The sequence below is a fragment of the Lactuca virosa genome, chromosome 1 (assembly GCF_052849685.1).
Source record: "Lactuca virosa cultivar CGN04683 chromosome 1, Lactuca_virosa_CGN04683_v6, whole genome shotgun sequence".
In the NCBI taxonomy this organism is placed as follows: domain Eukaryota; kingdom Viridiplantae; phylum Streptophyta; class Magnoliopsida; order Asterales; family Asteraceae; genus Lactuca; species Lactuca virosa.
In genome coordinates, this window is record NC_136426.1 from 262,435,872 (window position 1) to 262,456,472 (window position 20,601).

The 20,601-nt window shown below is 47.8% G+C and overlaps 60 non-coding genes across 60 annotated transcripts; all 60 read left to right on the forward strand.

Annotated features, from left to right (window-relative positions):
- Positions 1-97: 97 nt before the first annotated feature.
- On the forward strand, positions 98-216 carry LOC145153703 (5S ribosomal RNA). The gene has a single exon (XR_013734197.1). It is a non-coding gene; the product is annotated as a 5S ribosomal RNA (ribosomal RNA).
- Positions 217-444: 228 nt separating this feature from the next.
- On the forward strand, positions 445-563 carry LOC145152572 (5S ribosomal RNA). The gene has a single exon (XR_013733104.1). It is a non-coding gene; the product is annotated as a 5S ribosomal RNA (ribosomal RNA).
- A 231-nt stretch (positions 564-794) lies between these two features.
- LOC145143202 (5S ribosomal RNA) lies at positions 795-913 on the forward strand. The gene has a single exon (XR_013724252.1). It is a non-coding gene; the product is annotated as a 5S ribosomal RNA (ribosomal RNA).
- A 219-nt stretch (positions 914-1,132) lies between these two features.
- Positions 1,133-1,251, forward strand: LOC145145460 (5S ribosomal RNA). The gene has a single exon (XR_013726432.1). It is a non-coding gene; the product is annotated as a 5S ribosomal RNA (ribosomal RNA).
- Positions 1,252-1,477: 226 nt separating this feature from the next.
- LOC145144976 (5S ribosomal RNA) lies at positions 1,478-1,595 on the forward strand. Its single transcript, XR_013725972.1, has one exon. It is a non-coding gene; the product is annotated as a 5S ribosomal RNA (ribosomal RNA).
- A 225-nt stretch (positions 1,596-1,820) lies between these two features.
- On the forward strand, positions 1,821-1,939 carry LOC145154457 (5S ribosomal RNA). The gene has a single exon (XR_013734929.1). It is a non-coding gene; the product is annotated as a 5S ribosomal RNA (ribosomal RNA).
- A 227-nt stretch (positions 1,940-2,166) lies between these two features.
- On the forward strand, positions 2,167-2,285 carry LOC145153704 (5S ribosomal RNA). Its single transcript, XR_013734198.1, has one exon. It is a non-coding gene; the product is annotated as a 5S ribosomal RNA (ribosomal RNA).
- Positions 2,286-2,514: 229 nt separating this feature from the next.
- Positions 2,515-2,633, forward strand: LOC145152573 (5S ribosomal RNA). Its single transcript, XR_013733105.1, has one exon. It is a non-coding gene; the product is annotated as a 5S ribosomal RNA (ribosomal RNA).
- Positions 2,634-2,864: 231 nt separating this feature from the next.
- LOC145143323 (5S ribosomal RNA) lies at positions 2,865-2,983 on the forward strand. The gene has a single exon (XR_013724368.1). It is a non-coding gene; the product is annotated as a 5S ribosomal RNA (ribosomal RNA).
- A 229-nt stretch (positions 2,984-3,212) lies between these two features.
- On the forward strand, positions 3,213-3,331 carry LOC145143445 (5S ribosomal RNA). The gene has a single exon (XR_013724487.1). It is a non-coding gene; the product is annotated as a 5S ribosomal RNA (ribosomal RNA).
- Positions 3,332-3,549: 218 nt separating this feature from the next.
- On the forward strand, positions 3,550-3,668 carry LOC145145461 (5S ribosomal RNA). The gene has a single exon (XR_013726433.1). It is a non-coding gene; the product is annotated as a 5S ribosomal RNA (ribosomal RNA).
- A 226-nt stretch (positions 3,669-3,894) lies between these two features.
- LOC145144977 (5S ribosomal RNA) lies at positions 3,895-4,012 on the forward strand. The gene has a single exon (XR_013725973.1). It is a non-coding gene; the product is annotated as a 5S ribosomal RNA (ribosomal RNA).
- A 225-nt stretch (positions 4,013-4,237) lies between these two features.
- Positions 4,238-4,356, forward strand: LOC145154458 (5S ribosomal RNA). The gene has a single exon (XR_013734930.1). It is a non-coding gene; the product is annotated as a 5S ribosomal RNA (ribosomal RNA).
- Positions 4,357-4,583: 227 nt separating this feature from the next.
- LOC145153706 (5S ribosomal RNA) lies at positions 4,584-4,702 on the forward strand. The gene has a single exon (XR_013734200.1). It is a non-coding gene; the product is annotated as a 5S ribosomal RNA (ribosomal RNA).
- Positions 4,703-4,931: 229 nt separating this feature from the next.
- On the forward strand, positions 4,932-5,050 carry LOC145152574 (5S ribosomal RNA). Its single transcript, XR_013733106.1, has one exon. It is a non-coding gene; the product is annotated as a 5S ribosomal RNA (ribosomal RNA).
- Positions 5,051-5,281: 231 nt separating this feature from the next.
- Positions 5,282-5,400, forward strand: LOC145143502 (5S ribosomal RNA). Its single transcript, XR_013724533.1, has one exon. It is a non-coding gene; the product is annotated as a 5S ribosomal RNA (ribosomal RNA).
- A 230-nt stretch (positions 5,401-5,630) lies between these two features.
- Positions 5,631-5,748, forward strand: LOC145143257 (5S ribosomal RNA). Its single transcript, XR_013724305.1, has one exon. It is a non-coding gene; the product is annotated as a 5S ribosomal RNA (ribosomal RNA).
- Positions 5,749-5,967: 219 nt separating this feature from the next.
- LOC145143515 (5S ribosomal RNA) lies at positions 5,968-6,086 on the forward strand. The gene has a single exon (XR_013724547.1). It is a non-coding gene; the product is annotated as a 5S ribosomal RNA (ribosomal RNA).
- A 226-nt stretch (positions 6,087-6,312) lies between these two features.
- LOC145154716 (5S ribosomal RNA) lies at positions 6,313-6,431 on the forward strand. Its single transcript, XR_013735177.1, has one exon. It is a non-coding gene; the product is annotated as a 5S ribosomal RNA (ribosomal RNA).
- A 230-nt stretch (positions 6,432-6,661) lies between these two features.
- On the forward strand, positions 6,662-6,780 carry LOC145146544 (5S ribosomal RNA). The gene has a single exon (XR_013727483.1). It is a non-coding gene; the product is annotated as a 5S ribosomal RNA (ribosomal RNA).
- Positions 6,781-7,006: 226 nt separating this feature from the next.
- Positions 7,007-7,125, forward strand: LOC145148636 (5S ribosomal RNA). The gene has a single exon (XR_013729511.1). It is a non-coding gene; the product is annotated as a 5S ribosomal RNA (ribosomal RNA).
- A 225-nt stretch (positions 7,126-7,350) lies between these two features.
- Positions 7,351-7,469, forward strand: LOC145153956 (5S ribosomal RNA). Its single transcript, XR_013734446.1, has one exon. It is a non-coding gene; the product is annotated as a 5S ribosomal RNA (ribosomal RNA).
- A 228-nt stretch (positions 7,470-7,697) lies between these two features.
- Positions 7,698-7,816, forward strand: LOC145155222 (5S ribosomal RNA). The gene has a single exon (XR_013735673.1). It is a non-coding gene; the product is annotated as a 5S ribosomal RNA (ribosomal RNA).
- A 230-nt stretch (positions 7,817-8,046) lies between these two features.
- Positions 8,047-8,165, forward strand: LOC145143527 (5S ribosomal RNA). The gene has a single exon (XR_013724559.1). It is a non-coding gene; the product is annotated as a 5S ribosomal RNA (ribosomal RNA).
- Positions 8,166-8,393: 228 nt separating this feature from the next.
- On the forward strand, positions 8,394-8,512 carry LOC145154346 (5S ribosomal RNA). The gene has a single exon (XR_013734821.1). It is a non-coding gene; the product is annotated as a 5S ribosomal RNA (ribosomal RNA).
- Positions 8,513-8,730: 218 nt separating this feature from the next.
- Positions 8,731-8,849, forward strand: LOC145154810 (5S ribosomal RNA). The gene has a single exon (XR_013735274.1). It is a non-coding gene; the product is annotated as a 5S ribosomal RNA (ribosomal RNA).
- Positions 8,850-9,069: 220 nt separating this feature from the next.
- On the forward strand, positions 9,070-9,188 carry LOC145143538 (5S ribosomal RNA). The gene has a single exon (XR_013724570.1). It is a non-coding gene; the product is annotated as a 5S ribosomal RNA (ribosomal RNA).
- Positions 9,189-9,413: 225 nt separating this feature from the next.
- Positions 9,414-9,532, forward strand: LOC145153707 (5S ribosomal RNA). The gene has a single exon (XR_013734201.1). It is a non-coding gene; the product is annotated as a 5S ribosomal RNA (ribosomal RNA).
- A 228-nt stretch (positions 9,533-9,760) lies between these two features.
- LOC145155024 (5S ribosomal RNA) lies at positions 9,761-9,879 on the forward strand. Its single transcript, XR_013735486.1, has one exon. It is a non-coding gene; the product is annotated as a 5S ribosomal RNA (ribosomal RNA).
- Positions 9,880-10,104: 225 nt separating this feature from the next.
- On the forward strand, positions 10,105-10,223 carry LOC145137524 (5S ribosomal RNA). The gene has a single exon (XR_013721099.1). It is a non-coding gene; the product is annotated as a 5S ribosomal RNA (ribosomal RNA).
- Positions 10,224-10,453: 230 nt separating this feature from the next.
- Positions 10,454-10,572, forward strand: LOC145155025 (5S ribosomal RNA). The gene has a single exon (XR_013735487.1). It is a non-coding gene; the product is annotated as a 5S ribosomal RNA (ribosomal RNA).
- Positions 10,573-10,797: 225 nt separating this feature from the next.
- LOC145154811 (5S ribosomal RNA) lies at positions 10,798-10,916 on the forward strand. Its single transcript, XR_013735276.1, has one exon. It is a non-coding gene; the product is annotated as a 5S ribosomal RNA (ribosomal RNA).
- Positions 10,917-11,136: 220 nt separating this feature from the next.
- LOC145155913 (5S ribosomal RNA) lies at positions 11,137-11,255 on the forward strand. Its single transcript, XR_013736341.1, has one exon. It is a non-coding gene; the product is annotated as a 5S ribosomal RNA (ribosomal RNA).
- Positions 11,256-11,481: 226 nt separating this feature from the next.
- Positions 11,482-11,600, forward strand: LOC145149388 (5S ribosomal RNA). Its single transcript, XR_013730248.1, has one exon. It is a non-coding gene; the product is annotated as a 5S ribosomal RNA (ribosomal RNA).
- Positions 11,601-11,828: 228 nt separating this feature from the next.
- Positions 11,829-11,947, forward strand: LOC145149828 (5S ribosomal RNA). The gene has a single exon (XR_013730671.1). It is a non-coding gene; the product is annotated as a 5S ribosomal RNA (ribosomal RNA).
- A 225-nt stretch (positions 11,948-12,172) lies between these two features.
- LOC145155631 (5S ribosomal RNA) lies at positions 12,173-12,291 on the forward strand. The gene has a single exon (XR_013736060.1). It is a non-coding gene; the product is annotated as a 5S ribosomal RNA (ribosomal RNA).
- A 227-nt stretch (positions 12,292-12,518) lies between these two features.
- Positions 12,519-12,637, forward strand: LOC145153708 (5S ribosomal RNA). Its single transcript, XR_013734202.1, has one exon. It is a non-coding gene; the product is annotated as a 5S ribosomal RNA (ribosomal RNA).
- A 229-nt stretch (positions 12,638-12,866) lies between these two features.
- LOC145144323 (5S ribosomal RNA) lies at positions 12,867-12,985 on the forward strand. Its single transcript, XR_013725335.1, has one exon. It is a non-coding gene; the product is annotated as a 5S ribosomal RNA (ribosomal RNA).
- A 218-nt stretch (positions 12,986-13,203) lies between these two features.
- On the forward strand, positions 13,204-13,322 carry LOC145136244 (5S ribosomal RNA). Its single transcript, XR_013720336.1, has one exon. It is a non-coding gene; the product is annotated as a 5S ribosomal RNA (ribosomal RNA).
- A 225-nt stretch (positions 13,323-13,547) lies between these two features.
- LOC145154812 (5S ribosomal RNA) lies at positions 13,548-13,666 on the forward strand. The gene has a single exon (XR_013735277.1). It is a non-coding gene; the product is annotated as a 5S ribosomal RNA (ribosomal RNA).
- Positions 13,667-13,885: 219 nt separating this feature from the next.
- On the forward strand, positions 13,886-14,004 carry LOC145146173 (5S ribosomal RNA). The gene has a single exon (XR_013727121.1). It is a non-coding gene; the product is annotated as a 5S ribosomal RNA (ribosomal RNA).
- Positions 14,005-14,233: 229 nt separating this feature from the next.
- On the forward strand, positions 14,234-14,352 carry LOC145145745 (5S ribosomal RNA). The gene has a single exon (XR_013726703.1). It is a non-coding gene; the product is annotated as a 5S ribosomal RNA (ribosomal RNA).
- A 228-nt stretch (positions 14,353-14,580) lies between these two features.
- On the forward strand, positions 14,581-14,699 carry LOC145143550 (5S ribosomal RNA). The gene has a single exon (XR_013724581.1). It is a non-coding gene; the product is annotated as a 5S ribosomal RNA (ribosomal RNA).
- A 225-nt stretch (positions 14,700-14,924) lies between these two features.
- LOC145153709 (5S ribosomal RNA) lies at positions 14,925-15,043 on the forward strand. Its single transcript, XR_013734203.1, has one exon. It is a non-coding gene; the product is annotated as a 5S ribosomal RNA (ribosomal RNA).
- Positions 15,044-15,273: 230 nt separating this feature from the next.
- LOC145147935 (5S ribosomal RNA) lies at positions 15,274-15,392 on the forward strand. Its single transcript, XR_013728835.1, has one exon. It is a non-coding gene; the product is annotated as a 5S ribosomal RNA (ribosomal RNA).
- Positions 15,393-15,621: 229 nt separating this feature from the next.
- On the forward strand, positions 15,622-15,740 carry LOC145143561 (5S ribosomal RNA). The gene has a single exon (XR_013724592.1). It is a non-coding gene; the product is annotated as a 5S ribosomal RNA (ribosomal RNA).
- A 225-nt stretch (positions 15,741-15,965) lies between these two features.
- LOC145153710 (5S ribosomal RNA) lies at positions 15,966-16,084 on the forward strand. Its single transcript, XR_013734204.1, has one exon. It is a non-coding gene; the product is annotated as a 5S ribosomal RNA (ribosomal RNA).
- A 231-nt stretch (positions 16,085-16,315) lies between these two features.
- On the forward strand, positions 16,316-16,434 carry LOC145137729 (5S ribosomal RNA). The gene has a single exon (XR_013721200.1). It is a non-coding gene; the product is annotated as a 5S ribosomal RNA (ribosomal RNA).
- Positions 16,435-16,660: 226 nt separating this feature from the next.
- LOC145150595 (5S ribosomal RNA) lies at positions 16,661-16,779 on the forward strand. The gene has a single exon (XR_013731409.1). It is a non-coding gene; the product is annotated as a 5S ribosomal RNA (ribosomal RNA).
- Positions 16,780-17,005: 226 nt separating this feature from the next.
- On the forward strand, positions 17,006-17,123 carry LOC145144610 (5S ribosomal RNA). The gene has a single exon (XR_013725620.1). It is a non-coding gene; the product is annotated as a 5S ribosomal RNA (ribosomal RNA).
- Positions 17,124-17,352: 229 nt separating this feature from the next.
- Positions 17,353-17,471, forward strand: LOC145150091 (5S ribosomal RNA). Its single transcript, XR_013730919.1, has one exon. It is a non-coding gene; the product is annotated as a 5S ribosomal RNA (ribosomal RNA).
- Positions 17,472-17,701: 230 nt separating this feature from the next.
- LOC145143572 (5S ribosomal RNA) lies at positions 17,702-17,820 on the forward strand. The gene has a single exon (XR_013724603.1). It is a non-coding gene; the product is annotated as a 5S ribosomal RNA (ribosomal RNA).
- A 229-nt stretch (positions 17,821-18,049) lies between these two features.
- On the forward strand, positions 18,050-18,168 carry LOC145143728 (5S ribosomal RNA). Its single transcript, XR_013724758.1, has one exon. It is a non-coding gene; the product is annotated as a 5S ribosomal RNA (ribosomal RNA).
- Positions 18,169-18,387: 219 nt separating this feature from the next.
- Positions 18,388-18,506, forward strand: LOC145145049 (5S ribosomal RNA). Its single transcript, XR_013726042.1, has one exon. It is a non-coding gene; the product is annotated as a 5S ribosomal RNA (ribosomal RNA).
- A 225-nt stretch (positions 18,507-18,731) lies between these two features.
- LOC145153711 (5S ribosomal RNA) lies at positions 18,732-18,850 on the forward strand. The gene has a single exon (XR_013734205.1). It is a non-coding gene; the product is annotated as a 5S ribosomal RNA (ribosomal RNA).
- Positions 18,851-19,079: 229 nt separating this feature from the next.
- Positions 19,080-19,198, forward strand: LOC145137736 (5S ribosomal RNA). The gene has a single exon (XR_013721201.1). It is a non-coding gene; the product is annotated as a 5S ribosomal RNA (ribosomal RNA).
- A 229-nt stretch (positions 19,199-19,427) lies between these two features.
- LOC145143583 (5S ribosomal RNA) lies at positions 19,428-19,546 on the forward strand. Its single transcript, XR_013724614.1, has one exon. It is a non-coding gene; the product is annotated as a 5S ribosomal RNA (ribosomal RNA).
- A 225-nt stretch (positions 19,547-19,771) lies between these two features.
- On the forward strand, positions 19,772-19,890 carry LOC145147917 (5S ribosomal RNA). The gene has a single exon (XR_013728817.1). It is a non-coding gene; the product is annotated as a 5S ribosomal RNA (ribosomal RNA).
- Positions 19,891-20,121: 231 nt separating this feature from the next.
- Positions 20,122-20,240, forward strand: LOC145137741 (5S ribosomal RNA). The gene has a single exon (XR_013721203.1). It is a non-coding gene; the product is annotated as a 5S ribosomal RNA (ribosomal RNA).
- Positions 20,241-20,466: 226 nt separating this feature from the next.
- On the forward strand, positions 20,467-20,585 carry LOC145143595 (5S ribosomal RNA). The gene has a single exon (XR_013724626.1). It is a non-coding gene; the product is annotated as a 5S ribosomal RNA (ribosomal RNA).
- The last annotated feature ends 16 nt before the right edge of the window (positions 20,586-20,601 follow it).

Below are 20,601 nucleotides of genomic sequence, written 5' to 3' on the forward strand. Positions count from 1 at the left end.
AGCCGATCGGTCACGTGGGTCCCACGCCTCGCGTACGAAAACAAAGGAGGTTCTGTGTCTTTTAAGACATACAAGCAATAAGCATGGACAGTATTTCGGGTGCGATCATACCAGCACTAATGCACCGGATCCCATCAGAACTCCGCAGTTAAGCGTGCTTGGGCGGGAGTAGTACTAGGATGGGTGACCCCATGGGAAGTCCTCGTGTTGCACCCCCCTTTTTCGTTGTCCGTTTGCGTTTTTTTAGATTTTACGTGCGGTTTTTTTTGTTTTTTTTTCTTTCTTGCTATTTCTATGCTCCGGTGGCCTCCGCTTCATGGTTGATGTTCTTCGTATTTTTGGAACGGAGCTGATCGGTCACGTGGGTCCCACGCCTCGCGTACGAAAACAAAGGAGGTTCTGCGTCTTTTAAGACATACAAGCAATAAGCATGGATAGTATTTTGGGTGCAATCATACCAGCACTAATGCACCGGATCCCATCAGAACTCCGCAGTTAAGCGTGCTTGGGCGAGAGTAGTACTAGGATGGGTGACCCCCTGGGAAGTCCTCGTGTTGCACCCCCCTTTTTCGTTGTCCGTTTGCGTTTTTTTAGATTTTACGTGCGGTTTTTTTTTTGTTTTTTTTTTCTTTCTTGCTATTTCTATGCTCGGGTGGCCTCCGTTTCATGGTTCATGGTCTTCGTATTTTTGGAACGGAGCCGATCGGTCACGTGGGTCACACGCCTCGCGTACGAAAACAAAGGAGGTTCTGCGTCTTTTAAGACATACAAGCAATAAGCATGGATAGTATTTCGGGTGCGATCATACCAGCACTAATGCACCGGATCCCATCAGAACTCCGCAGTTAAGCGTGCTTGGGCGAGAGTAGTACTAGGATGGGTGACCCCCTGGGAAGTCCTCGTGTTGCACCCCCCTTTTTCGTTGTCCGTTTGCGTTTTTTTAGATTTTACGTACGGTTTTTTTTTCTTTCTTGCTATTTCTATGCTCGGGTGGCCTCCGCTTCATGGTTGATGGTTTTCGTATTTTTGGAACGGAGCCGATCGGTCACGTGGGTCCCACGCCTCGCGTACGAAAACAAAGGAGGTTCTGCGTCTTTTAAGACATAAAAGCAATAAGCATGGATAGTATTTCAGGTGCTATCATACCAGCACTAATGCACCGGATCCCATCAGAACTCCGCAGTTAAGCGTGCTTGGGCGGGAGTAGTACTAGGATGGGTGACCCCCTGGGAAGTCCTCGTGTTGCACCCCCCCCCCTTTTTCGTTGCCCGTTTGCGTTTTTTAGATTTTACGTGCGGTTTTTTTTGTTTTCTTTCTTGCTATTTCTATGCTCGGGTGGCCACCGCTTCATGGTTGATGGTTTTCGTATTTTTGGAACGGAGCCGATCGGTCACGTGGGTCCCACGCCTCGCGTACGAAAACAAAGGAGGTTCTGCATCTTTTAAGACATAAAAGCAATAAGCATGGATAGTATTTCGGGTGCGATCATACCAGCACTAATGCACCGGATCCCATCAGAACTCCGCAGTTAAGCGTGCTTGGGCGAGAGTAGTACTAAGATGGGTGACCCCTGGGAAGTCCTCGTGTTGCACCCCCCCTTTTTCGTTGCCTGTTTGCGTTTTTTAAGATTTTACGTGCGGTTTTTTTTTGTTTTCTTTCTTGCTATTTCTATGCTCGGGTGGCCACCGCTTCATGGTTGATGGTTTTCGTATTTTTGGAACGGAGCCGATCGGTCACGTGGGTCCCACGCCTCGCGTACGAAAACAAAGGAGGTTCTGCGTCTTTTAAGACATAAAAGCAATAAGCATGGATAGTATTTCGGGTGCGATCATACCAGCACTAATGCACCGGATCCCATCAGAACTCCGCAGTTAAGCGTGCTTGGGCGAGAGTAGTACTAGGATGGGTGACCCCCTGGGAAGTCCTCGTGTTGCACCTCCCTCTTTTTCGTTGTCCGTTTGCGTTTTTTTAGATTTTACGCGCGGTTTTTTTTTGTTTTTTTTTCTTGCTATTTCTATGCTCGGGTGGCCTCCGTTTCATGGTTGATGGTCTTCGTATTTTTGGAACGGAGCCGATCGGTCACGTGGGTCCCACGCCTCGCGTACGAAAACAAAGGAGGTTCTGTGTCTTTTAAGACATACAAGCAATAAGCATGGACAGTATTTCGGGTGCGATCATACCAGCACTAATGCACCGGATCCCATCAGAACTCCGCAGTTAAGCGTGCTTGGGCGGGAGTAGTACTAGGATGGGTGACCCCATGGGAAGTCCTCGTGTTGCACCCCCCTTTTTCGTTGTCCGTTTGCGTTTTTTTAGATTTTACGTGCGGTTTTTTTTTGTTTTTTTTTCTTTCTTGCTATTTCTATGCTCCGGTGGCCTCCGCTTCATGGTTGATGTTCTTCGTATTTTTGGAACGGAGCTGATCGGTCACGTGGGTCCCACGCCTCGCGTACGAAAACAAAGGAGGTTCTACGTCTTTTAAGACATACAAGCAATAAGCATGGATAGTATTTTGGGTGCAATCATACCAGCACTAATGCACCGGATCCCATCAGAACTCCGCAGTTAAGCGTGCTTGGGCGAGAGTAGTACTAGGATGGGTGACCCCCTGGGAAGTCCTCGTGTTGCACCCCCCTTTTTCGTTGTCCGTTTGCGTTTTTTTAGATTTTACGTGCGGTTTTTTTTTTGTTTTTTTTTTCTTTCTTGCTATTTCTATGCTCGGGTGGCCTCCGTTTCATGGTTCATGGTCTTCGTATTTTTGGAACGGAACCGATCGGTCACGTGGGTCACACGCCTCGCGTACGAAAACAAAGGAGGTTCTGCGTCTTTTAAGACATACAAGCAATAAGCATGGATAGTATTTCGGGTGCGATCATACCAGCACTAATGCACCGGATCCCATCAGAACTCCGCAGTTAAGCGTGCTTGGGCGAGAGTAGTACTAGGATGGGTGACCCCCTGGGAAGTCCTCGTGTTGCACCCCCCTTTTTCGTTGTCCGTTTGCGTTTTTTTAGATTTTACGTGCGGTTTTTTTTTGTTTTTTTTTCTTTCTTGCTATTTCTATGCTCGGGTGGCCTCCGCTTCATGGTTGATGGTTTTTGTATTTTTGGAACGGAGCCGATCGGTCACGTGGGTCCCACGCCTCGCGTACGAAAACAAAGGAGGTTCTGCGTCTTTTAAGACATAAAAGCAATAAGCATGGATAGTATTTCGGGTGCGATCATACCAGCACTAATGCACCGGATCCCATCAGAACTCCGCAGTTAAGCGTGCTTGGGCGAGAGTAGTACTAGGATGGGTGACCCCCTGGGAAGTCCTCGTGTTGCACCCCCCTTTTTCGTTGTCCGTTTGCGTTTTTTTAGATTTTACGTACTTTTTTTTTTCTTTCTTGCTATTTCTATGCTCGGGTGGCCTCCGCTTCATGGTTGATGGTTTTCGTATTTTTGGAACGGAGCCGATCGGTCACGTGGGTCCCACGCCTCGCGTACGAAAACAAAGGAGGTTCTGCGTCTTTTAAGACATAAAAGCAATAAGCATGGATAGTATTTCAGGTGCTATCATACCAGCACTAATGCACCGGATCCCATCAGAACTCCGCAGTTAAGCGTGCTTGGGCGGGAGTAGTACTAGGATGGGTGACCCCCTGGGAAGTCCTCGTGTTGCACCCCCCCCCCTTTTTCGTTGCCCGTTTGCGTTTTTTAGATTTTACGTGCGGTTTTTTTTGTTTTCTTTCTTGCTATTTCTATGCTCGGGTGGCCACCGCTTCATGGTTGATGGTTTTCGTATTTTTGGAACGGAGCCGATCGGTCACGTGGGTCCCACGCCTCGCGTACGAAAACAAAGGAGGTTCTGCATCTTTTAAGACATAAAAGCAATAAGCATGGATAGTATTTCGGGTGCGATCATACCAGCACTAATGCACCGGATCCCATCAGAACTCCGCAGTTAAGCGTGCTTGGGCGAGAGTAGTACTAAGATGGGTGACCCCTGGGAAGTCCTCGTGTTGCACCCCCCCTTTTTCGTTGCCTGTTTGCGTTTTTTAAGATTTTACGTGCGGTTTTTTTTTGTTTTCTTTCTTGCTATTTCTATGCTCGGGTGGCCACCGCTTCATGGTTGATGGTTTTCGTATTTTTGGAACGGAGCCGATCGATCACGTGGGTCCCACGCCTCGCGTACGAAAACAAAGGAGGTTCTGCGTCTTTTAAGACATAAAAGCAATAAGCATGGATAGTATTTCGGGTGCGATCATACCAGCACTAATGCACCGGATCCCATCAGAACTCCGCAGTTAAGCGTGCTTGGGCGAGAGTAGTACTAGGATGGGTGACCCCCTGGGAAGTCCTCGTGTTGCACCTCCCTCTTTTTCGTTGTCCGTTTGCGTTTTTTTAGATTTTACGCGCGGTTTTTTTTTGTTTTTTTTTCTTGCTATTTCTATGCTCGGGTGGCCTCCGTTTCATGGTTCATGGTCTTCGTATTTTTGGAACGGAGCCGATCGGTCACGTGGGTCCCACGCCTCGCGTACGAAAACAAAGGAGGTTCTGTGTCTTTTAAGACATACAAGCAATAAGCATGGACAGTATTTCGGGTGCGATCATACCAGCACTAATGCACCGGATCCCATCAGAACTCCGCAGTTAAGCGTGCTTGGGCGGGAGTAGTACTAGGATGGGTGACCCCATGGGAAGTCCTCGTGTTGCACCCCCCTTTTTCGTTGTCCGTTTGCGTTTTTTTAGATTTTACGTGCGGTTTTTTTTTGTTTTTTTTTCTTTCTTGCTATTTCTATGCTCCGGTGGCCTCCGCTTCATGGTTGATGTTCTTCGTATTTTTGGAACGGAGCTGATCGGTCACGTGGGTCCCACGCCTCGCGTACGAAAACAAAGGAGGTTCTGCGTCTTTTAAGACATACAAGCAATAAGCATGGATAGTATTTTGGGTGCAATCATACCAGCACTAATGCACCGGATCCCATCAGAACTCCGCAGTTAAGCGTGCTTGGGCGAGAGTAGTACTAGGATGGGTGACCCCCTGGGAAGTCCTCGTGTTGCACCCCCCTTTTTCGTTGTCCGTTTGCGTTTTTTTAGATTTTACGTGCGGTTTTTTTTTTGTTTTTTTTTTCTTTCTTGCTATTTCTATGCTCGGGTGGCCTCCGTTTCATGGTTCATGGTCTTCGTATTTTTGGAACGGAGACGATCGGTCACGTGGGTCACACGCCTCGCGTACGAAAACAAAGGAGGTTCTGCGTCTTTTAAGACATAGAAGCAATAAGCATGGATAGTATTTCGGGTGCGATCATACCAGCACTAATGCACCGGATCCCATCAGAACTCCGCAGTTAAGCGTGCTTGGGCGAGAGTAGTACTAGGATGGGTGACCCCCTGGGAAGTCCTCGTGTTGCACCCCCCTTTTTCGTTGTCCGTTTGCGTTTTTTTAGATTTTACGTGCGGTTTTTTTTTGTTTTTTTTTTCTTTCTTGCTATTTCTATGCTCGGGTGGCCTCCGCTTCATGGTTGATGGTTTTTGTATTTTTGGAACGGAGCCGATCGGTCACGTGGGTCCCACGCCTCGCGTACGAAAACAAAGGAGGTTCTGCGTCTTTTAAGACATAAAAGCAATAAGCATGGATAGTATTTCGGGTGCGATCATACCAGCACTAATGCACCGGATCCCATCAGAACTCCGCAGTTAAGCGTGCTTGGGCGAGAGTAGTACTAGGATGGGTGACCCCTGGGAAGTCCTCGTGTTGCACCCCCCTTTTTCGTTGTCCGTTTGCGTTTTTTTAGATTTTACGTACGGTTTTTTTTTCTTTCTTGCTATTTCTATGCTCGGGTGGCCTCCGTTTCATTGTTCATGGTCTTCGTATTTTTGGAACGGAGCCGATCGGTCACGTGGGTCCCACGCCTCGCGTACGAAAACAAAGGAGGTTCTGCGTCTTTTAAGACATACAAGCAATAAGCATGGATAGTATTTCGGGTGCGATCATACCAGCACTAATGCACCGGATCCCATCAGAACTCCGCAGTTAAGCGTGCTTGGGCGAGAGTAGTACTAGGATGGGTGACCCCCTGGGAAGTCCTCGTGTTGCACCCCCCTTTTTCGTTGTCCGTTTGCGTTTTTTTAGATTTTACGTGCGGTTTTTTTTTGTTTTTTTTTTCTTGCTATTTCTATGCTCGGGTGGCCTGCGCTTCATGGTTCATGGTCTTCGTATTTTTGGAACGGAGCCGATCGGTCACGTGGGTCCCACGCCTCGCGTACGAAAACAAAGGAGGTTCTGCGTCTTTTAAGACATACAAGCAATAAGCATGGATAGTATTTCGGGTGCGATCATACCAGCACTAATGCACCGGATCCCATCAGAACTCCGCAGTCAAGCGTGCTTGGGCGAGAGTAGTACTAGGATGGGTGACCCCCTGGGAAGTCCTCGTGTTGCACCCCCCTTTTTCGTTGTCCGTTTGCGTTTTTTTAGATTTTATGTGCGGTTTTTTTTTGTTTTTTTTTTCTTTCTTGCTATTTCTATGCTCGGGTCGCCTCCGCTTCATGGTTGATGGTTTTCGTATTTTTGGAACGGAGCCGATCGGTCACGTGGGTTCCACGCCTCGCGTACGAAAACAAAGGAGGTTCTGCGTCTTTTAAGACATACAAGCAATAAGCATGGATAGTATTTCGTGTGCGATCATACAAGCACTAATGCACCGGATCCCATCAGAACTCCGCAGTTAAGCGTGCTTGGGCGAGAGTAGTACTAGGATGGGTGACCCCCTGGGAAGTCCTCGTGTTGCACCCCCCTTTTTCTTTGTCCGTTTGCGTTTTTTTAGATTTTACGTGCGGTTTTTTTTTGTGTTTTTTTTCTTGCTATTTCTATGCTCGGGTGGCCTCCGTTTCATGGTTCATGGTCTTCGTATTTTTGGAACGGAGCCGATCGGTCACGTGGGTCCCACGCCTCGCGTACGAAAACAAAGGAGGTTCTGCGTCTTTTAAGACATAAAAGCAATAAGCATGGATAGTATTTCGGGTGCTATCATACCAGCACTAATGCACCGGATCCCATCAGAACTCCGTAGTTAAGCGTGCTTAGGCGAGAGTAGTATTAGGATGGGTGACCCCCTGGGAAGTCCTCGTGTTGCACCCCCCCTTTTTCGTTGCCTGTTTGCGTTTTTTAAGATTTTACGTGCGGTTTTTTTTTGTTTTCTTTCTTGCTATTTCTATGCTAGGGTGGCCACCGTTTCATGGTTGATGGTTTTCGTATTTTTGGAACGGAGCCGATCGGTCACGTGGGTCCCAGGCCTCGCGTACGAAAACAAAGGAGGTTCTGCGTCTTTTAAGACATAAAAGCAATAAGCATGGATAGTATTTTGTGTGCGATCATACCAGCACTAATGCACCGGATCCCATCAGAACTCCGCAGTTAAGCGTGCTTGGGCGAGAGTAGTACTAGGATGGGTGACCCCCTGGGAAGTCCTCGTGTTGCACACCCCTTTGTCGTTGTCCGTTTGCGTTTTTTTAGATTTTACGTGCGGTTTTTTTTTGTTTTTTTTCTTTCTTGCTATTTCTATGCTCGGGTGGCCTCCGCTTCATGGTTGATGGTTTTCGAATTTTTGGAACGGGGCCGATCGGTCACGTGGGTTCCACGCCTCGCGTACGAAAACAAAGGAGGTTCTGCGTCTTTTAAGACATACAAGCAATAAGCATGGATAGTATTTTGGGTGCAATCATACCAGCACTAATGCACCGGATCCCATCAGAACTCCGCAGTTAAGCGTGCTTGGGCGAGAGTAGTACTAGGATGGGTGACCCCCTAGGAAGTCCTCGTGTTGCACCCCCCTTTTTCGTTGTCCGTTTGCGGTTTTTTAGATTTTACGTGCGGTTTTTTTTTTGTTTTTTTTTCTTTCTTGCTATTTCTATGCTCGGGTGGCCTCCGTTTCATGGTTCATGGTCTTCGTATTTTTGGAACGGAGCCGATCGGTCACGTGGGTCCCACGCCTCGCGTACGAAAACAAAGGAAGTTCTGCGTCTTTTAAGACATACAAGCAATAAGCATGGATAGTATTTCGGGTGCGATCATACCAGCACTAATGCACCGGATCCCATCAGAACTCCGCAGTTAAGCGTGCTTGGGCGAGAGTAGTACTAGGATGGGTGACCCCCTGGGAAGTCCTCGTGTTGCACCCCCCTTTTTCGTTGTCCGTTTGCGTTTTTTTAGATTTTACGTGCGGTTTTTTTTTGTTTTTTTTCTTTCTTGCTATTTCTATGCTCGGGTGGCCTCCGCTTCATGGTTGATGGTTTTCGTATTTTTGGAACGGAGCCGATCGGTCACGTGGGTCCCACGCGTCGCGTACGAAAACAAAGGAGGTTCTGCGTCTTTTAAGACATAAAAGCAATAAGCATGGATAGTATTTCGGGTGCGATCATACCAGCACTAATGCACCGGATCTCATCAGAACTCCGCAGTTAAGCGTGCTTGGGCGAGAGTAGTACTAGGATGGGTGACCCCCTGGGAAGTCCTCGTGTTGCACCCCCTTTTTCGTTGTCCGTTTGCGTTTTTTTAGATTTTACGTGCGGTTTTTTTTTCTTTCTTGCTATTTCTATGCTCGGGTGGCCTCCGCTTCATGGTTGATGGTTTTCGTATTTTTGGAACGGAGCCGATCGGTCACGTGGGTCCCACGCCTCGCGTACGAAAACAAAGGAGGTTCTGCGTCTTTTAAGACATACAAGCAATAAGCATGGATAGTATTTCGGGTGCGATCATACCAGCACTAATGCACCGGATCCCATCAGAACTCCGCAGTTAAGCGTGCTTGGGCGAGAGTAGTACTAGGATGGGTGACCCCCTAGGAAGTCCTCGTGTTGCACCCCCCTTTTTCGTTGTCCGTTTGCGTTTTTTAAGATTTTACGTGCGGTTTTTTTTTTCTTTCTTGCTATTTCTATGCTCGGGTGGCCTCCGCTTCATGGTTGATGGTTTTCGTATTTTTGGAACGGAGTCGATCGGTCACGTGGGTCCTACGCCTCGCGTACGAAAACAAAGGAGGTTCTGCGTCTTTTAAGACATAAAAGCAATAAGCATGGATAGTATTTCGGGTGCGATCATACCAGCACTAATGCACCGGATCCCATCAGAACTCCGCAGTTAAGCGTGCTTGGGCGAGAGTAGTACTAGGATGGGTGACCCCCTGGGAAGTCCTCGTGTTGCACCCCCCTTTTTCGTTGTCCGTTTGCGTTTTTTTAGATTTTACGTGCGGTTTTTTTTTGTTTTTTTTTCTTGCTATTTCTATGCTCGGGTGGCCTCCGTTTCATGGTTCATGGTCTTCGTATTTTTGGAACGGAGCCGATCGGTCACGTGGGTCCCACGCCTCGCGTACGAAAACAAAGGAGGTTCTGTGTCTTTTAAGACATACAAGCAATAAGCATGGACAATATTTCGGGTGCGATCATACCAGCACTAATGCACCGGATCCCATCAGAACTCCGCAGTTAAGCGTGCTTGGGCGGGAGTAGTACTAGGATGGGTGACCCCATGGGAAGTCCTCGTGTTGCACCCCCTTTTTCGTTGTCCGTTTGCGTTTTTTTAGATTTTACGTGCGGTTTTTTTTTGTTTTTTTTTCTTTCTTGCTATTTCTATGCTCGAGTGGCCTCCGCTTCATGGTTGATGGTTTTCGTATTTTTGGAACGGAGCCGATCGGTCACGTGGGTTCCACGCCTCGCGTACGAAAACAAAGGAGGTTCTGCGTCTTTTAAGATATACAAGCAATAAGCATGGATAGTATTTCGAGTGCGATCATACCAGCACTAATGCACCGGATCCCATCAGAACTCCGCAGTTAAGCGTGCTTGGGCGAGAGTAGTACTAGGATGGGTGACCCCCTGGGAAGTCCTCGTGTTGCACCCCCCTTTTTCGTTGTCCGTTTGCGTTTTTTTAGATTTTACGTGCGGTTTTTTTTTGTTTTTTTTTCTTGCTATTTCTATGCTCGGGTGGCCTCCGTTTCATGGTTCATGGTCTTCGTATTTTTGGAACGGAGCCGATCGGTCACGTGGGTCCCACGCCTCGCGTACGAAAACAAAGGAGGTTCTGTGTCTTTTAAGACATATAAGCAATAAGCATGGACAGTATTTCGGGTGCGATCATACCAGCACTAATGCACCGGATCCCATCAGAACTCCGCAGTTAAGCGTGCTTGGGTGAGAGTAGTACTAGGATGGGTGACCCCATGGGAAGTCCTCGTGTTGCACCCCCCTTTTTCGTTGTCCGTTTGCGTTTTTTTAGATTTTACGTGCGGTTTTTTTTTGTTTTTTTTTTCTTTCTTGCTATTTCTATGCTCGGCTGGCCTCCGCTTCATGGTTGATGGTCTTCGTATTTTTGGAACGGAGCTGATCGGTCACGTGGGTCCCACGCCTCGCGTACGAAAACAAAGGAGGTTCTGCGTCTTTTAAGATATACAAGCAATAAGCATGGATAGTATTTCGAGTGCGATCATACCAGCACTAATGCACCGGATCCCATCAGAACTCCGCAGTTAAGCGTGCTTGGGCGAGAGTAGTACTAGGATGGGTGACCCCCTGGGAAGTCCTCGTGTTGCACCCCCCTTTTTCGTTGTCTGTTTGCGTTTTTTTAGATTTTACGTGCGATTTTTTTTTGTTTTTTTTTCTTGCTATTTCTATGCTCGGGTGGCCTTCGTTTCATTGTTCATGGTCTTCGTATTTTTGGAACGGAGCCGATCGGTCACGTGGGTCCCACGCCTCGCGTACGAAAACAAAGGAGGTTCTGCGTCTTTTAAGACATACAAGCAATAAGCATGGATAGTATTTCGGGTGCGATCATACCAGCACTAATGCACCGGATCCCATCAGAACTCCGCAGTTAAGCGTGCTTGGGCGAGAGTAGTACTAGGATGGGTGACCCCCTAGGAAGTCCTCGTGTTGCACCCCCCCTTTTTCGTTGTCCGTTTGCGTTTTTTAAGATTTTACGTGCGGTTTTTTTTTCTTTCTTGCTATTTCTATGCTCGGGTGGCCTCCGCTTCATGGTTGATGGTTTTCGTATTTTTGGAACGGAGCCGATCGGTCACGTGGGTCCCACGCCTCGCGTACGAAAACAAAGGAGGTTCTGCGTCTTTTAAGACATAAAAGCAATAAGCATGGACAGTATTTCGGGTGCTATCATACCAGCACTAATGCACCGGATCCCATCAGAACTCCGCAGTTAAGCGTGCTTGGGCGAGAGTAGTACTAGGATGGGTGACCCCCTGGGAAGTCCTCGTGTTGCACCCCCCCTTTTTCGTTGCCTGTTTGCGTTTTTTAAGATTTTACGTGCGGTTTTTTTTTTGTTTTCTTTCTTGCTATTTCTATGCTCGGGTGGCCACCGCTTCATGGTTGATGGTTTTCGTATTTTTGGAACGGAGCCGATCGGTCACGTGGGTCCCAGGCCTCGCGTAGGAAAACAAAGGAGGTTCTGCGTCTTTTAAGACATAAAAGCAATAAGCATGGATAGTATTTCGGGTGCGATCATACCAGCACTAATGCACCGGATCCCATCAGAATTCCGCAGTTAAGCGTGCTTGGGCGAGAGTAGTACTAGGATCGGTGACCCCCTGGGAAGTCCTCGTGTTGCACACCCCTTTTTCGTTGTCCGTTTGCGTTTTTTTAGATTTTACGTGCGGTTTTTTTTTGTTTTTTTTCTTTCTTGCTATTTCTATGCTCGGGTGGCCTCCGCTTCATGGTTGATGGTTTTCGAATTTTTGGAACGGAGCCGATCGGTCACGTGGGTTCCACGCCTCGCGTACGAAAACAAAGGAGGTTCTGCGTCTTTTAAGACATAAAAGCAATAAGCATGGATAGTATTTCGGGTGCTATCAAAGCAGCACTAATGCACCGGATCCCATCAGAACTCCGCAGTTAAGCGTGCTTGGGCGAGAGTAGTACTAGGATGGGTGACCCCCTGGGAAGTCCTCGTGTTGTACCCCCACTTTTTCGTTGCCCGTTTGCGTTTTTTTAGATTTTACGTGCGGTTTTTTTTTGTTTTCTTTCTTGCTATTTCTATGCTCGGGTGGCCACCGCTTCATGGTTGATGGTTTTCGTATTTTTGGAACGGAGTAGATCGGTCACGTGGGTCCCACGCCTCGCGTACGAAAACAAAGGAGGTTCTGCGTCTTTTAAGACATAAAAGCAATAAGCATGGATAGTATTTCGGGTGCGATCATACCAGCACTAATGCACCGGATCCCATTAGAACTCCGCAGTTAAGCGTGCTTGGGCGAGAGTAGTACTAGGATGGGTGACCCCCTGGGAAGTCCTCGTGTTGCACCTCCCCCTTTTTCGTTGTCCGTTTGCGTTTTTTTAGATTTTACGTGCGGTTTTTTTTTGTTTTTTTTTCTTGCTATTTCTATGCTCGGGTGGCCTCCGTTTCATGGTTCATGGTCTTCGTATTTTTGGAACGGAGCCGATCGGTCACGTGGGTCCCACGCCTCGCGTACGAAAACAAAGGAGGTTCTGTGTCTTTTAAGACATACAAGCAATAAGCATGGACAATATTTCGGGTGCGATCATACCAGCACTAATGCACCGGATCCCATCAGAACTCCGCAGTTAAGCGTGCTTGGGCGGGAGTAGTACTAGGATGGGTGACCCCATGGGAAGTCCTCGTGTTGCACCCCCCTTTTTCGTTGTCCGTTTGCGTTTTTTTAGATTTTACGTGCGGTTTTTTTTTGTTTTTTTTTCTTTCTTGCTATTTCTATGCTCGGGTGGCCTCCGCTTCATGGTTGATGGTTTTCGTATTTTTGGAACGGAGCCGATCGGTCACGTGGGTCCCACGCCTCGCGTACGAAAACAAAGGAGGTTCTGCGTCTTTTAAGACATAAAAGCAATAAGCATGGATAGTATTTCGGGTGCGATCATACCAGCACTAATGCACCGGATCCCATCAGAACTCCGCAGTTAAGCGTGCTTGGGCGAGAGTAGTACTAGGATGGCTGACCCCCTGGGAAGTCCTTGTGTTGCACCCCCTTTTTCGTTGTCCGTTTGCGTTTTTTTAGATTTTACGTGCGGTTTTTTTTTCTTTCTTGCTATTTCTATGCTTGGGTGGCCTCCGCTTCATGGTTGATGGTTTTCGTATTTTTGGAACGGAGCCGATCGGTCACGTGGGTCCCACGCCTCGCGTACGAAAACAAAGGAGGTTCTGCGTCTTTTAAGACAGAAAAGCAATAAGCATGGATAGTATTTCGGGTGCTATCATACCAGCACTAATGCACCGGATCCCATCAGAACTCCGCAGTTAAGCGTGCTTGGGCGGGAGTAGTACTAGGATGGGTGACCCCCTGGGAAGTCCTCGTGTTGCACCCCCCCCTTTTTCGTTGCCCGTTTGCGTTTTTTTAGATTTTACGTGCGGTTTTTTTTGTTTTCTTTCTTGCTATTTCTATGCTCGGGTGGCCACCGATTCATGGTTGATGGTTTTCGTATTTTTGGAACGGAGCCGATCGGTCACGTGGGTCCCACGCCTCGCGTACGAAAACAAAGGAGGTTCTGCGTCTTTTAAGACATACAAGCAATAAGCATGGATAGTATTTCGGGTGCGATCATACCAGCACTAATGCACCGGATCCCATCAGAACTCCGCAGTTAAGCGTGCTTGGGCGAGAGTAGTACTAGGATGGGTGACCCCCTAGGAAGTCCTCGTGTTGCACCCCCCTTTTTCGTTGTCCGTTTGCGTTTTTTAAGATTTTACGTGCGGTTTTTTTTTCTTTCTTACTATTTCTATGCTCGGGTGGCCTCCGCTTCATGGTTGATGGTTTTCGTATTTTTGGAACGGAGCCGATCGGTCACGTGGGTCCTACGCCTCGCGTACGAAAACAAAGGAGGTTCTGCGTCTTTTAAGACATAAAAGCAATAAGCATGGATAGTATTTCGGGTGCTATCATACCAGCACTAATGCACCGGATCCCATCAGAACTCCGCAGTTAAGCGTGCTTGGGCGAGAGTAGTACTAGGATAGGTGACCCCCTGGGAAGTCCTCGTGTTGCACCCCCCTTTTTCGTTGTCCGTTTGCGTTTTTTTAGATTTTACGTGCGGTTTTTTTTTGTTTTTTTTTCTTTCTTGCTATTTCTATGCTCGGGTGGCCTCCGCTTCATGGTTGATGGTTTTCGTATTTTTGGAACGGAGCCGATCGGTCACGTGGGTTCCACGCCTCGCGTACGAAAACAAAGGAGGTTCTGCGTCTTTTAAGACATACAAGCAATAAGCATGGATAGTATTTCGGGTGCGATCATACCAGCACTAATGCACCGGATCCCATCAGAACTCCGCAGTTAAGCGTGCTTGGGCGAGAGTAGTACTAGGATAGGTGACCCCCTGGGAAGTCCTCGTGTTGCACACCCCTTTTTCGTTGTCCGTTTGCGTTTTTTTAGATTTTACGTGCGGTTTTTTTTTGTTTTTTTTCTTTCTTGCTATTTCTATGCTCGGGTGGCCTCCGCTTCATGGTTGATGGTTTTCGAATTTTTGGAACGGAGCCGATCGGTCACGTGGGTTCCACGCCTCGCGTACGAAAACAAAGGAGGTTCTGCGTCTTTTAAGACATACAAGCAATAAGCATGGATAGTATTTCGGGTGCGATCATACCAGCACTAATGCACCGGATCCCATCAGAACTCCGCAGTTAAGCGTGCTTGGGCGAGAGTAGTACTAGGATGGGTGACCCCCTGGGAAGTCCTCGTGTTGCACCCCCCTTTTTCGTTGTCCGTTTGCGTTTTTTTAGATTTTACGTGCGGTTTTTTTTTGTTTTTTTTTCTTGCTATTTCTATGCTCGGGTGGCCTCCGTTTCATGGTTCATGGTCTTCGTATTTTTGGAACGGAGCCGATCGGTCACGTGGGTCCCACGCCTCGCGTACGAAAACAAAGGAGGTTCTGTGTCTTTTAAGACATACAAGCAATAAGCATGGACAGTATTTCGGGTGCGATCATACCAGCACTAATGCACCGGATCCCATCAGAACTCCGCAGTTAAGCGTGCTTGGGCGGGAGTAGTACTAGGATGGGTGACCCCATGGGAAGTCCTCGTGTTGCACCCCCCTTTTTCGTTGTCCGTTTGCGTTTTTTTAGATTTTTCGTGCGGTTTTTTTTTTGTTTTTTTTTCTTTCTTGCTATTTCTATGCTCGGGTGGCCTGCGCTTCATGGTTCATGGTCTTCGTATTTTTGGAACGGAGCCGATCGGTCACGTGGGTCCCACGCCTCGCGTACGAAAACAAAGGAGGTTCTGCGTCTTTTAAGACATACAAGCAATAAGCATGGATAGTATTTCGAGTGCGATCATACCAGCACTAATGCACCGGATCCCATCAGAACTCCACAGTTAAGCGTGCTTGGGCGAGAGTAGTACTAGGATAGGTGACCCCCTGGGAAGTCCTCGTGTTGCACCCCCCTTTTTTCGTTGTCCGTTTGCGTTTTTTTATATTTTACGTGCGGTTTTTTTTTGTTTTTTTTCTTTCTTGCTATTTCTATGCTCGGGTGGCCTCCGCTTCATGGTTGATGGTTTTCGTATTTTTGGAACGGAGCCGATCGGTCACGTGGGTTCTACGCCTCGCGTACGAAAACAAAGGAGGTTCTGCGTCTTTTAAGACATACAAGCAATAAGCATGGATAGTATTTCGGGTGCGATCATACCAGCACTAATGCACCGGATCCCATCAGAACTCCGCAGTTAAGCGTGCTTGGGCGAGAGTAGTACTAGGATGGGTGACCCCCTGGGAAGTCCTCGTGTTGCACCCCCCTTTTTCGTTGTCCGTTTGCGTTTTTTTAGATTTTACGTGCGGTTTTTTTTTGTTTTTTTTTCTTGCTATTTCTATGCTCGGGTGGCCTCCGTTTCATGGTTCATGGTCTTCGTATTTTTGGAACGGAGCCGATCGGTCACGTGGGTCCCACGCCTCGCGTACGAAAACAAAGGAGGTTCTGTGTCTTTTAAGACATACAAGCAATAAGCATGGACAGTATTTCGGGTGCGATCATACCAGCACTAATGCACCGGATCCCATCAGAACTCCGCAGTTAAGCGTGCTTGGGCGGGAGTAGTACTAGGATGGGTGACCCCATGGGAAGTCCTCGTGTTGCACCCCCCTTTTTCGTTGTCCGTTTGCGTTTTTTTAGATTTTACGTGCGGTTTTTTTTTTGTTTTTTTTTTCTTTCTTGCTATTTCTATGCTCGGGTGGCTTGCGCTTCATGGTTCATGGTCTTCGTATTTTTGGAACGGAGCCGATCGGTCACGTGGGTCCCACGCCTCGCGTACGAAAACAAAGGAGGTTCTGCGTCTTTTAAGACATACAAGCAATAAGCATGGATAGTATTTCGGGTGCGATCATACCAGCACTAATGCACCGGATCCCATCAGAACTCCGCAGTTAAGCGTGCTTGGGCGAGAGTAGTACTAGGATAGGTGACCCCCTGGGAAGTCCTCGTGTTGCACCCCCTTTTTCGTTGTCCGTTTGCGTTTTTTTAGATTTTACGTGCGGTTTTTTTTGTTTTTTTTCTTTCTTGCTATTTCTATGCTCGGGTGGCCTCCGCTTCATGGTTGATGGTTTTCGTATTTTTGGAACGGAGCCGATCGGTCACGTGGGTTCCACGCCTCGCGTACGAAAACAAAGGAGGTTCTGCGTCTTTTAAGACATACAAGCAATAAGCATGGATAGTATTTCGGGTGCGATCATATCAGCACTAATGCACCGGATCCCATCAAAACTTCGCAGTTAAGCGTGCTTGGGCAAGAGTAGTAGTAGGATGGGTGACCCCCTGGGAAGTCCTCGTGTTGCACCCCCCTTTTTCGTTGTCCGTTTGCGTTTTTTTAGATTTTACGTGCGGTTTTTTTTTGTTTTTTTTTTCTTGCTATTTCTATGCTCGGGTGGCCTCCGTTTCATGGTTCATGGTCTTCGTATTTTTGGAACGGAGCCGATCGGTCACGTGGGTCCCACGCCTCGCGTACGAAAACAAAGGAGGTTCTGTGTCTTTTAAGACATACAAGCAATAAGCATGGACAGTATTTCGGGTGCGATCATACCAGCACTAATGCACCGGATCCCATCAGAACTCCGCAGTTAAGCGTGCTTGGGCGAGAGTAGTACTAGGATGGGTGACCCATGGGAAGTCCTCGTGTTGCACCCCCCTTTTTCGTTGTCCGTTTGCGTTTTTTTAGATTTTACGTGCGGTTTTTTTTTGTTTTTTTTTCTTTCTTGCTATTTCTATGCTCGGGTGGCCTCCGCTTCATGGTTGATGGTCTTTGTATTTTTGGAACGGAGCTGATCGGTCACGTGGGTCCCACGCCTCGCGTACGAAAACAAAGGAGGTTCTGCGTCTTTTAAGACATACAAGCAATAAGCATGGATAGTATTTCGGGTGCGATCATACCACCACTAATGCACCGGATTCCATCAGAACTCCGCAGTTAAGCGTGCTTGGGCGAGAGTAGTACTAGGATGGGTGACCCCCTGGGAAGTCCTCGTGTTGGACCCCCCTTTTTCGTTGTCCGTTTGCGTTTTTTTAGATTTTACGTGCGGTTTTTTTTTTGTTTTTTTTTCTTTCTTGCTATTTCTATGCTCGGGTGGCCTGCGCTTCATGGTTCATGGTCTTCGTATTTTTGGAACGGAGCCGATCGGTCACGTGGGTCCCACGCCTCGCGTACGAAAACAAAGGAGGTTCTGCGTCTTTTAAGACATAAAAGCAATAAGCATGGATAGTATTTCGGGTGCGATCATACCAGCACTAATGCACCGGATCCCATCAGAACTCCGCAGTTAAGCGTGCTTGGGCGAGAGTAGTACTAGGATGGGTGACCCCCTGGGAAGTCCTCGTGTTGCACCCCCCTTTTTCGTTGTCCGTTTGCGTTTTTTTAGATTTTACGTGCGGTTTTTTTTTGTTTTTTTTTCTTTCTTGCTATTTCTATGCTCGGGTGGCCTCCGCTTCATGGTTGATGGTTTTCGTATTTTTGGAACGGAGCCGATCGGTCACGTGGGTCCCACGCCTCGCGTACGAAAACAAAGGAGGTTCTGCGTCTTTTAAGACATAAAAGCAATAAGCATGGATAGTATTTCGGGTGCGATCATACCAGCACTAATGCACCGGATCCCATCAAAACTCCGCAGTTAAGCGTGCTTGGGCGAGAGTAGTACTAGGATGGGTGACCCCCTGGGAAGTCCTCGTGTTGCACCCCCCTTTTTCGTTGTCCGTTTGCGTTTTTTTAGATTTTACGTGCGGTTTTTTTTTCTTTCTTGCTATTTCTATGCTCGGGTGGCCTCCGCTTCATGGTTGATGGTTTTCGAATTTTTGGAACGGAGCCGATCGGTCACGTGGGTCCCACGCCTCGCGTACGAAAACAAAGGAGGTTCTGCGTCTTTTAAGACATACAAGCAATAAGCATGGAGAGTATTTCGGGTGCGATCATACCAGCACTAATGCACCGGATCCCATCAAAACTCCGCAGTTAAGCGTGCTTGGGCGAGAGTAGTACTAAGATGGGTGACCCCCTGGGAAGTCCTCGTGTTGCACCCCCCTTTTTCGTTGTCCGTTTGCGTTTTTTTAGATTTTACGTGCGGTTTTTTTTTGTTTTTTTTTCTTGCTATTTCTATGCTCGGGTGGCCTCCGTTTCATGGTTCATGGTCTTCGTATTTTTGCAACGGAGCCGATCGGTCACGTGGGTCCCACGCCTCGCGTACGAAAACAAAGGAGGTTCTGCGTCTTTTAAGACATACAAGCAATAAGCATGGAGAGTATTTCGGGTGCGATCATACCAGCACTAATGCACCGGATCCCATCAGAACTCCGCAGTTAAGCGTGCTTGGGCGGGAGTAGTACTAGGATGGGTGACCCCATGGGAAGTCCTCGTGTTGCACCCCCTTTTTCGTTGTCCGTTTGCGTTTTTTTAGATTTTACGTGCGGTTTTTTTTTTGTTTTTTTTTCTTTCTTGCTATTTCTATGCTCGGGTGGCCTGCGCTTCATGGTTCATAGTCTTCGTATTTTTGGAACGGAGCCGATCGGTCACGTGGGTCCCACGCCTCGCGTACGAAAACAAAGGAGGTTCTGCGTCTTTTAAGACATACAAGCAATAAGCATGGATAGTATTTCGGGTGCGATCATACCAGCACTAATGCACCGGATCCCATCAGAACTCCGCAGTTAAGCGTGCTTGGGCGAGAGTAGTACTAGGATAGGTGACCCCCTGGGAAGTCCTCGTGTTGCACCCCCCTTTTTCGTTGTCCGTTTGCGTTTTTTTAGATTTTACGTGCGGTTTTTTTTTGTTTTTTTTTCTTTCTTGCTATTTCTATGCTCGGGTGGCCTCCGCTTCATGGTTGATGGTTTTCGTATTTTTGGAACGGAGCCGATCGGTCACGTGGGTTCCATGCCTCGCGTACGAAAACAAAGGAGGTTCTGCGTCTTTTAAGACATACAAGCAATAAGCATGGATAGTATTTCGGGTGCGATCATACCAGCACTAATGCACCGGATCCCATCAGAACTCCGCAGTTAAGCGTGCTTGGGCGAGAGTAGTACTAGGATGGGTGACCCCCTGGGAAGTCCTCGTGTTGCACCCCCCTTTTTCGTTGTCCGTTTGCGTTTTTTTAGATTTTACGTGCGGTTTTTTTTTGTTTTTTTTTCTTGCTATTTCTATGCTCGGGTGGCCTCCGTTTCATGGTTCATGGTCTTCGTATTTTTGGAACGGAGCCGATCGGTCACGTGGGTCCCACGCCTCGCGTACGAAAACAAAGGAGGTTCTGTGTCTTTTAAGACATACAAGCAATAAGCATGGACAGTATTTCGGGTGCGATCATACCAGCACTAATGCACCAGATCCCATCAGAACTCCGCAGTTAAGCGTGCTTGTGCGGGAGTAGTACTAGGATGGGTGACCCCATGGGAAGTCCTCGTGTTGCACCCCCCTTTTTCGTTGTCCGTTTGCGTTTTTTTAGATTTTACGTGCGGTTTTTTTTTTGTTTTTTTTTTCTTTCTTGCTATTTCTATGCTCGGGTGGCCTGCGCTTCATGGTTCATGGTCTTCGTATTTTTGGAACGGAGCCGATCGGTCACGTGGGTCCCACGCCTCGCGTACGAAAACAAAGGAGGTTCTGCGTCTTTTAAGACATACAAGCAATAAGCATGGATAGTATTTCGGGTGCGATCATACCAGCACTAATGCACCGGATCCCATCAGAACTCCGCAGTTAAGCGTGCTTGGGCGAGAGTAGTACTAGGATAGGTGACCCCCTGGGAAGTCCTCGTGTTGCACCCCCCTTTTTCGTTGTCCGTTTGCGTTTTTTTAGATTTTACGTGCGGTTTTTTTGTTTTTTTTCTTTCTTGCTATTTCTATGCTCGGGTGGCCTCCGCTTCATGGTTGATGGTTTTCGTATTTTTGGAACGGAGTCGATCGGTCACGTGGGTTCCACGCCTCGCGTACGAAAACAAAGGAGGTTCTGCGTCTTTTAAGACATACAAGCAATAAGCATGGATAGTATTTCGGGTGCGATCATACCAGCACTAATGCACCGGATCCCATCAGAACTCCGCAGTTAAGCGTGCTTGGGCGAGAGTAGTACTAGGATGGGTGACCCCCTGGGAAGTCCTCGTGTTGCACCCCCCTTTTTCGTTGTCCG